General features: G+C 32.1%; 1 protein-coding gene across 1 annotated transcript in view; it reads left to right on the top strand.

Annotated features, from left to right (window-relative positions):
• The first annotated feature begins 1,939 nt into the window (after nucleotides 1–1,939).
• sano (CABIT domain-containing protein serrano) overlaps nucleotides 1,940–11,035 on the top strand; it is a 56,793-nt gene continuing 47,697 nt past the window's right edge. Inside the window, exon 1 of the mRNA XM_081979669.1 lies at nucleotides 1,940–2,222. The gene's annotated coding sequence lies outside the window, so the exon portion shown is untranslated. The remainder of the gene's footprint in view (nucleotides 2,223–11,035) is intronic.

Raw genomic sequence — 11,035 nt, 5'->3', positions numbered from 1 at the left:
AAAAAGGATAAAAAATACTACAAAATGATCGAAAAATGGCCCCTCTAGCTCTTCATGTTACCGAGATATTGAATTTCAAAAAGTAGTAAAAAAATACCCCTAATACCCCCCCATTCTTACAGTTTTTTTGAAAAGTTTAAAATTTTAAAGTGCTTTTTTTGTTCTTATTTCACCTAATTTAAGGTCCTTTGGTATAAATATGCTCTTTGTTGTGCATTGGAACCCTCCTGGAGCAAAATAAAAAATTGCCAAAATTGCACTTTTTACAAAAACCGATATTTTTCCATTTTTGAATGATTGTAACTTCTTTATTTGAACTCCTATAGATTTCACTCAAACGCCATTAGAAAAAGGATAAAAAATACTACAAAATGAGCGAAAAATGGCCTCTCTAGCTCTTCATGTTACCGAGATATTGAATTTCAAAAAGTAGTAAAAAAAGACCCCTAATACCCCCCATTCTTTCAATTTTTTTGAAAAATTGACAATTTTAAAGTGCTTTTTTTGTACTTATTTCACTTAATTTACGGTCCTTTGGTATAAGTATGTTCTTTGCTGTGCATTGGAACCCTCTTGAAGCAAAATAAAAAATTGCCAAAATTGCACTTTTTACAAAAACCAATATTTTTCCATTTTTGAATGATTGTAACTTTTTTATTTGAACTCCTACAGATTTCACTCAAACGCCATTAGAAAAAGGATAAAAAATAGTACAAAATGAGCGAAAAATGGCCCCTCTAGCTCTTCATGTTACCGAGATATTGAATTTCAAAAAACAGAACAAAAAGACCCCTAATACCCCCCCATTCTTTCAATTTTTTTGAAAAATTGACAATTTTAAAGTGCTTTTTTTGTACTTATTTCACTTAATTTACAAAAACCGATATTTTTCCATTTTTGAATGATTGTAACTTTTTTATTTGAACTCCTACAGATTTCACTCAAACGCCATTAGAAAAAGGATAAAAAATACTACAAAATGAGCGAAAAATGGCCCCTCTAGCTCTTCATGTTACCGAGATATTGAATTTCAAAAAGTAGAAAAAAAAGACCCCTAATACCCCCCCATTCTTTCAATTTTTTGAAAAATTGAAAATTTTTAAGTGCTTTTTTTGTACTTATTTCACCTAATTTAAAGTCCTTTGGTATAAATATGTTCTTTGCTGTGCATTGGAACCCTCTTGGAGCAAAATAGAAAATTGACAATTTTGACAAAAAATTGCATTTTTACAATTTTTGAAAGGTATAAAGTGCATATTTCGCCCAATTTAAGGTTTTTTGGTATAAATACGCCCTCTGCTGTGCATTAGAACCCTTCTGGAGCAAAATAAAAAATTGGCTTAATTATACTTTAAGGAAATTAAACTGCAGGCTCGAAATTGAGCAAAAAGTAATCTTGTTCGGCCAAAACCCACTTGTCGGACATAGTAGACTTGCAAAGGAAAAGTAATTGCTTATTTTTGCGATGGAACGGATTCCCTGGCATGAAACAAACCCAAATATTATGTGTTTATAGAAAGCAACTCTTGCACTAATCACAGCTTTTCCATATTCTTTCTACGAGCTTTCCTGGTTTTGTTTGTGCCTAGGTGCTTAAGTTGGATTGAATTTGATTGTAGTAACGCAAGCTTCCAACGTTTGAATACAGTTAAACACTTTTGTATATCCTAAACTTAGCCTGGTATCTTTAAGTGCAGACTGAAACTGCACAGAAACAGCATTTAATTATGATTCAAGCTATTCGAAATAAACAAAATGTAAGATTATGAGAAGTAGACACAAATCGGTGAATCTTCTTGAGCTGGTAGACGAACAAAACCACCCACAAACCGGCACCGGTTTGGGGACATCATCAGACCGAGCCCTCGAGTTGTGCACCGAGGCACCAAAACTCGTTGGCGCAAGCCTGCGAACCTTAAAAACATCACCACCACATCGTCCAGGCTAAAACCAGAACTACACATTAACCAAGCCAAAGCTTTGCGTTCAGCAGGACGAAAGCTTTTCAGTTTATTGGTCGGCGTCGTTGCATCGAGTCGCGTCGAGAACTTTTGCGCCATTGGCCCGTCACCTGTTTTATATCCGATCCTGGACATTTTGCGGTGGTGATTCAGTGCAATTCTACAAAACAATCATGGATAATTAGTGGACCATGTTATGTTTAGTGAAGTTACATTTATGGATATTTATGGTTGGGTCATTGATGGAAAAACTTGTTTGTTGTAAGTATTGAAAAACTAGTTTGATTGAAACTTTGAAATTGCAATTTTACAGTTTTGTTCTCATCGGTAACGGCAACGTAATAACCATCTTAATATAAATTAATAAGTTTGATAACCTTAAGAAGAATACAGATTCTCATAAAAGCTGAGATCCGATTGTTCAAGGTGAATTGAAAATTAACCGTCCACAAATCTGAAATGCTTTCTTTACGGTTACTTTTTGTTTCTGCTACAACCCTTTGTGGTTACACAAATTGCGAAATGTAAATACTCGCCTCCTTCACCTTTAAAACGAACAATGCACCCAATTTTGGTGTAATCCTCAATGGGCTTAGTCATTTTAAATGCCAACTCAATCAGTTTATCAATTAATAATAACACCATTTACTGAACGAAAAAAAAGAGGGAAAACAACGCAATATTAAACGCTCGATTAAACTCTTTTAGTGAATATTACTAATTGATGAAATCCGTTTATGCACTGTTAATGAAGCAAATCTTTTTAAAGTCGCTTGGAGTTCCTATCTTGCGGTAAACGACTTGGATAAATTGCTCTACAAATATGTAAAAATTCCACTCGTTTGTCTAATTGCCAGTTTATCTAGTCAATTTGTTTTTATTAATTTGTGCCATTTTTCTTTTTTAACTTTGGCAAATTAGATGTATACATTTTATTTAACTAGTTTAGTGGTTTGTTAATAATGTTGACATATTACGAAAGCATTTACAATTTTAATTTTAATTGATTGTTTAAATTGTACTTAATACAATAAGCGAAAGAGTAAAACAATCTTTTGGGACAATTCAACTAAGGTTAGTGGCTTAATTGACTGTTGATGTCTCTTCAAGTTCGATTAGGAGTTAGGTGCAAAGCTTCAATTTTACTCTTGTTTTGACTATTAATTATGATAAATTGAGGCTATAATGACTAATTTCATTACTACTAACTACACACAGTTTATAAAATATGTATATAAACTTAACATACTAACTTTTAGAATTTTGAAGGAAACTGTCTTAAGTTAGAATTTACAAACTAAACTAACTACGTTAAATTGTAACTTTATTAAAATTTAAATTGGTTTTAAAACTATTAATACTGTTAAATTAACTCTTAACTTAACTAATTCCTTGTAATGTCCAATAATTCCTAATAACTAACCTAACCTAACAATACCCCCAAATTTTCGGAATTACCTACCACGACTAGAGAGTCTAAAAAAACCTTTTTTAATTTAAAATAAAGTAAAAATAAGAAAATATGCGTGCAACGATTTAACCGGAAGTAGATATCTACTGTTGCTTAGTTTAAATGGGACACATTGTATATTATTGTATTTTTGGATTCTAAGTCAAATTCTAGTCATATTTCGTGTATCCGTTTCTGAGATATTTACCGTGTTATGTGAAATTTAATATTTTCAGTCTCCAAAACAGGAATTTTAATTTATGCATTTTGAGAAACGTTTGTTTCTTGGTTTTTGTGTTTTGTCGTGTTATACAAGGTTTTTTCTAAGAGTGGGTGAAGAAAAACAATAAAATATATTATACCGGATGGTCAAAAAAAGAGCTCAAAACGTCAGTTCTAAAAAAGGACATTTTTCAAATCAAACACTCCTTTTGTCTGATTCCCTGTCAAATCTAAGGTAAGTTTGTATTAGGTCACTTATTTGAAAATTTTATTCTTTAAATTGATACATAAAATTGATGGTTAAAGTAGTAGCTGTCAAATTCAGTCAAAACTGTTTTTATTGTCAAATAGCTCGTTTATTTGCAACACTTGGTTTACACTTTTGTAGGTCAATGGATAGAAAATATAATGGGCTTTCCAAAAATATAGCCGTTTGTGTTGATAGGGTGCTTCATTTGGCCGCCAGAGGGCTCCAAAGCTAACAAAACGTTTTTCTTAAATTAAATCATTAAAGTCGACTTTCGCTTGCACTAAGTGGCCAACATAACGCAAAACCCATTGGAATAGTGCTGGCTTTTCAGGCAAATTTGACCCTTACGAAAATTGTCATTTGCAAAATCGGTTTTTTCAGAAATTTCTATGCATTACATCGTAGTAGACCTAGTAGCTCATGTAACCGTGTTTTCTTAAATTTGATTGGTAGATGTTTAGAAGTAGAAAATGGTAGAAAATTGAATTTTCTGCTCTGATCTTACAATATTTTGGTATTAATATCACGACAGCATACTAAAGAGCTCATGGCAAGGTTTATTTAGACACTTTTTTCTGACACTGTTTGCTTGTCTACCAAAAGGTAGTAAAGTGTAAACAAAGGCATTTACTCGGGGTAAATAACAAAATATATTAAGTCTTTTTGAAACTAAGATAACTACGTTTACTCGTTGAATATTCTACTAACGTATATGGCAGCTACCTCTACTGGAGAAATTTTTTAACAGTGTAAATCTACTTTTAACAATTAAAAGGTTTCCCGTTATCCAAAATATTGTTTTTATAACTTTTGAAAAATTTTTTGACTTTCAGCAACATTTTTAAAGCTTCTGCCAGATTGATTCTTAAACGTTTTTGAAAGTTTGTAGACATTCTGCAATACTTTTAGAATGTTTGCAACGACAATCTACAATATTTCATGGTTTTTAGAACTTTTTCAACATTTTTCGACTTTTTGAAACACAGTCACTTTTGTCAATATCTCAGCAATGATGACTGCGTTTATTTAACAAAATTTTGAAATAATCTAAAAAACTTTTTTGCTACAAAAACTGAAACACCACTATAAATTAAAATTTCTTCACAATAGTGACTAGATTTACTCAGAAAACATTAAATTACAAAATAGGGTCATAAACCAAATGTTGTTTCACGTTAATAGCTAGTCAATATATTAACCGTATTTTAGTTTTTTAATTTTAATGTCTCTGTAAGTCGAGATATAAATTATGAAAAATTAAACTTTTTTGGTACACTGTATACAAATTTATGTCCGGTAGGAGTGGAGCTATATCACGTCTTTGTCTAGCACATTGCAATTTGAACCAGACGGAATATGTCAATGGATGTCGGTTGTGTTATAGGTTATGTTACGGTTTGTTTTGAATCAAAAACAAAGAAACGTACAAACGTTTATCTGTCAGTTTGACTTTACTTCATTGCAAGGGGTATTTTTGTCTCTCTCCTTAATATCGAAACGTCATGCTCTCTTTTATTGTCATTGAGCATAATAGAGTATTTTGAACTGGGAAGAAAAATTACGGATTGAGTAACGACGTACTGCACAATGTAAGGTCAATTATGATGTCACGATTAGAGTGGCTCAAAACTTTACTAAAAAACTAGTAAATAATTATAAAATGACTAATTTTAAGAGGTGGATATTGGAAACATTAGATTTGCATTTTTGTGATTTACAAAAAGCTGAAAATGACTTCTTTACTTATCAACATTAGAAGGGTTAGAGACTCAATTGACTGTTGTAATCCCCAACGTCTTGACTTATGGTTTCCACATTATTTTTTTTTAAGTAAATCTAAATGTAGTGAGTTAATCCCAAACGTTTCAGTGTAAATTTCCGACATCATCAAGACTCTTGCAGGTAAAACAAACGATGTTTGAATTGGGAAAAGCCGAGTCATCCGACCCACCGGCAAATCGTTGCTCAACTTGACGGTGGGTCGCGATGCATGAAAGTCTGAGAAACATTTGTCGGCAGATCAAGAAATAAAAACATGTAATGAGTACCGATAGTAGTACTGACAAGTACTGCAGCAGCCGGGCACGAGCGCCAAACCGTTATATCAAATTTACTTTCAAATGATATTTAGTCGAGGTTCGCGTAGAGAAGGTGTTTTGCGCACATCTTGACGGTATCGTACTGTTACCAGACGAGATTTGAAAGTGAGAAAAGTACTGGATTTGTTTTATTCTTCGGTGCAATCAGTACCAGTAAACGTTAGTTGGAGATTTCAAAGTTTTTCTAAGGCTTTAACCTTACCTAAAATAATTGCTATTTTAAGGGATTTTTAATACCCAGTCATTTAGAATTTTGAGCAAAATAAGGCCTAAATATAGGAAATTTTGCAATATTTAAGGAATACATTGTAGTAGACCAAGCGGTAGACAATGTATTGTATTTTTGTTGCATGATATTAAAAATAAATAAAAAATAAAATCTTTGTTGCATGATATTAAGTTGAAACAATATTCATTACAAATTATTATAATAATTTACCAATTTTTCAACATTTAAACTACATTTTTAAGGTCACGTGACTGTTTTTGACAGGTTTCAACTGGACTTTACAGTGTTGCAAGCTCTAAAATTGCATAATCAAAGTCACGTGATGTGTCTCTTACAATTTCAGCTTTTACAACTGTCTAAAATAGTCTAAATTTAATTTGCCAAGTTTTTAGAGTTCAAACCACATTTTAACGGTCACGTGATTCATTTTGACAGATATCAACTGGCCTTTACCGTGGTGCAAGCTCAAAAATTGAATTATCCAAGTCACGTGACGTGTATTTTGCAATTTAAGTTTTTACAACTGTCCAAATTTTAATTATTAATTTTCCAAAGTTTAAACTGCGTTTTGAATGTCACGTGACTGTTTTTGACAATGTCAACTAGTCTTTACAGTGTTGCAAGCTCAAAAATTGAATTATCCAAGTCACGTGACGTGTATTTTGCAATTTAAGTTTTTACAACTGTCCAAATTTTAATTATTAATTTTCCAAAGTTTAAACTGCGTTTTGAATGTCACGTGACTGTGTTTGACAATGTCAACTGGTCTTTACAGTGTTGCAAGCTCAAAAATTGAATTATCCAAGTCACGTGACGTGTATTTTGCAATTTAAGTTTTTACAGCTGTCCAAATTTTAATTATTAATTTTCCAAAGTTTAAACTGCGTTTTGAATGTCACGTGACTGTGTTTGACAATGTCAACTGGTCTTTACAGTGTTGCAAGCTCAAAAATTGAATTATCCAAGTCACGTGACGTGTATTTTTCAATTTAAGATTTTGCAACTGTCTAAATTTTATTTATCAATTTTCCAAAATTTAAACTGCATTTTGAATGTCACGTGACTGTTTTTGACAATATCAGCTAGTCTTTACAGTGTTGCAATCTCAAAAATTGAATTATCCAAGTCACGTGACGTAGTTCTTACAATTTTACCACTGTTTCTTTTAAATGATAGGTGTCCTTATTTGACACGTGCTAACTTGGTTACTATGACAGTCACCTGACCTTAGAAAATCAATTTCAACCCCTTTCGGCACAAGGTCAAATCAAGTGTCAAAAATTTGGAAAAACCTTTACGTTGTCATCTAACCTAACCTAAAAACTGTCACGTGACTTAAAAATAAATGAATTTTAAGCTTTTGGGTCTTCAAAATTTGGAAAAGCAATCAGGTAACCTGAGGAAGTAATATTTTTTTTTATCATTAATCTTTAGGACATTTTGAATACCACGTGACCAAAAAAAAATCAGAAGTGTATTTCATCAAGATTTATCATTGTCCCAATAGCAGGGGCCTTATAACTAAATTTAATAATGCCACAAGTGTGTAGGTAAACATTTGAAGGCATTCTGAGGCAGTTTAAATAATTTAAAGGTATTTCGAGGTATTTCAAGGTAATATGAGGCATTTTGAGAAATAATGAAGCATTGTGAGGTATTTTAAAGGCATTTCAAGGTATTTTGTATGCACAAAGGCATTTTGGTGTACAAAAAATTATCGGCGGTCTACCCAAGTAGTGTCTTTTAAATGTGAATTATTTTGAGTAAAATAGTCAGAAATTGTACTTTCCCAGGATGGTAAGGAATCCATAATTTCAATAATTAAAGAATTGAAAACTTCTATTCTTTCTTTGGAAATCAGACTTTTATATAAAACAGTCGACTTTCTTGACTTATCTATGTATTTTCTATTATATTTCTTAGGTAGAGAAATAAAGTTTCTTTAAAATAGATAATGGTGTTAAATATACTAAGTAGTATATTCGTCTTGTTGGACTTGCCATTATACTGTGTTTGTGTGCAAAGTTTGAAGTAAATCACAATTTATTTTTAACTAATTCACATTTAATTTAGTACATATTATTAATAGCATTGTATTTGTAAAAACTCTTGCTGATCACCCTGTACATTGACTTTTCTGAACACCCTGATTTAGTCAGTTTTGCATATCAGAGCGCTCTGGGACTACAACAGTCAAGTAAGCTACTAACCTTCAAACTTTTTTATAGATTGCTGCTAACTGAAACTATTGACTACCTACTATCTAATTAAGTTAAAAACTATTAATATATTCAAACAAACAAAAGCACTTGAGGATGACTTCATGTTAATAAAATTTATTCAGTTAATAAGGTATGTAAATCAAATCAATTCGTCACAATAACGGACAAAAATTAACCATCAAAAGGTCATCTATTAAAAAAAAAAATAGTTTCAGGTAAATGTGGTGAGTTATGTTCACTATTAAAGCAATTATTTCCAATTAGGTTTCCGTTATGAGACGGTCACGGAAACACCCAATTTCAAAGGAATTTTTGGACAATCGTTACATTGTCACCGTAACCAATAAACAATTAAAATCACACGTTACAATGTTAGGAATTATCCAGTTTTTTTTTGCATTTTCGCCTAACTGTACCTTAAACATACAGACAGTATTTCCGGTTAAATCGTTAACTGTTTAGTTGATTTGTTTCTTGTTGCGCCACAAACTCTTGATTAGTTAGTACTTGCGCGCACATATTCAATTTCACTCAGACAAAAGCAACCTAATGAACCAAGACTTTACATCCATGTATAGGAGGTGACCCATTTGCCCACCTTGTGGTACTAATGCAATAGTAGGCGTGTAATGAGAGTAGTACCGCACCACTACGTTTTCTCAAAACAAAAAAGTTTTACGAGACATCCTCGTTGCCCGAACATATTAAAAGTTCCGTTACTCATAACGCCTAATATAGGCATATCACGTTATGGTCTTTTATCGTAGTTAAATGGAATTTTTTACTTACTTTTTTTAAAAAATCCCACTGACCTACCTGGTTGATATCATAGCGGTTTCTGTTGATGAATTGGATGACTATGGAGTAGGCAACTAACCCAAAACCAGGACTAAATTATGGTAACGATGTGCCTTTACAAGGCCTCGTAGATAATGTAGAAATAATTACTTGCCAATCGTTGGTTAAAGTCAAATTATAGTGTGGACTGATTTATGTATGGTGCACTGAACGCAATTTTAAACCGATAAGATGGTGACGTTTTAATGAAGCGAATTTGATTGAATCTGGATTTTTTCTAAACAATTATTACGTAATATCCACACTAAAGCTGTGAAGATTGGCGCTCTTCTGCGAAGTGAAAAAAAAAATTAATACGGGCGTGGATTTTTTTAATTCCCATGGACCCACCAAGTGGATAGCGGTATATTAATTACACAGAATACAAAGTTGAAACAACAACTAAACTAATCCATAGATCTTGACATAAGATATTCGATGTCTAATGGCTTTTTTAATGGGCTGTATAAATACCCCATCAAATTTATGGTTATTCGCTGGGAAACTTGAAGGAATGGGGAAATCTTTTAATGCGCGATTTTAGTTCGATTTAAGAATTTTATCCTTGTAGTTTGCAAATTGTCAAAATTACAACAAAAAAACGAAAATACTGACTAAAATGGTGTTTTATTGCATTTCTGACTTTCCTTCATTTTAATAGGATTTATCACAGTTTGAGTTAAGTAAAAGTTGAGAAAAAGTTTTATACGTCTCTGGATTTTATGATCAACTTACTCTCACTACACAGCAAATTTCAGGGATGTCTCTGAATTTTAGGACCGTAACGTCCAGATTTCGAAAATAGTGACTGAAATTGTGTTTCATTGCAGCAGTGGTGCCAAGTCAAAATATTTAATGGCGGTAGAATAATCAGTCAAAAAAAGGTAGATCAAAACAAATTCATTCATTTTACATTATTATACCGGGTGTTTTTTAATAATTGTCAAAAATTTTAATTATTGATAGTGACAGTTGTCACGTGATTGTAGAACACTATTTAGCTAGTCGGTCACGTGACAATTGGCAAAATAACTGTCATAATTTTCAAAAACACGTTTTATATCAAATACTGTAAGAAAACGTTTCTAAATCTTGATTTTTGCAATTTTAGAGCATGGTTTGACAGTTTTGACGTTAGTGACAGTTGTCACGTGATTTCAAAAGACAATTTTTTTATCAAACGAGCTTAGCTAGAATATGAAGTGACAATTATCAAAATAACTGTTAAATCTCAGAAAATCGTCTTGTTTCGAAAACTGTATTAAATGTAATTCTTGCAAATTCTAGTGAAATTTTGACAATAGTAATATACATCACGTGGTTTTAAAGGATAATTTAGCTAGGCAGTCACGTGACTATTGTCAAGAATTATAAAAAAAACACAAAATCACTCTTCCTATCGAATACTGCAAGAAAACGTTTCTAAATCCTTATTTTTGCAATTTTAGAGCATGGTTTGACAGTTTTGACGTTAGTGACAGTTGTCACGTGATTGTAGAACACTATTTAGCTAGACGGTCACGTGATAATTGTCAAAATAACTGTCAGAATTCTCAAAAACACGTTTTATATCAAACACTGCAAGAAAACGTTTCTAAATCCTGATTTTTGCAATTTCAGAGCATGGTTTGACAGTTTTGACGTTATTGACAGCTGTCACGTGATTTCAAAAGACGATTTAGCTGAACTATGGAGTGACAATTGTCAAAATAACTGTTATATCTCAGAAACTCGTCTTGTTTTGAAAACTGTGTTAAAATGTAAT

The sequence above is a fragment of the Ips typographus genome, linkage group LG5 (assembly GCF_016097725.1).
Source record: "Ips typographus isolate SLU linkage group LG5, UJ_Ityp_2.0, whole genome shotgun sequence".
NCBI lineage: Eukaryota > Metazoa > Arthropoda > Insecta > Coleoptera > Curculionidae > Ips > Ips typographus.
Note: the sequence above shows the minus strand (reverse complement) of the source record. Positions and strands in the feature narration are given on the sequence as shown.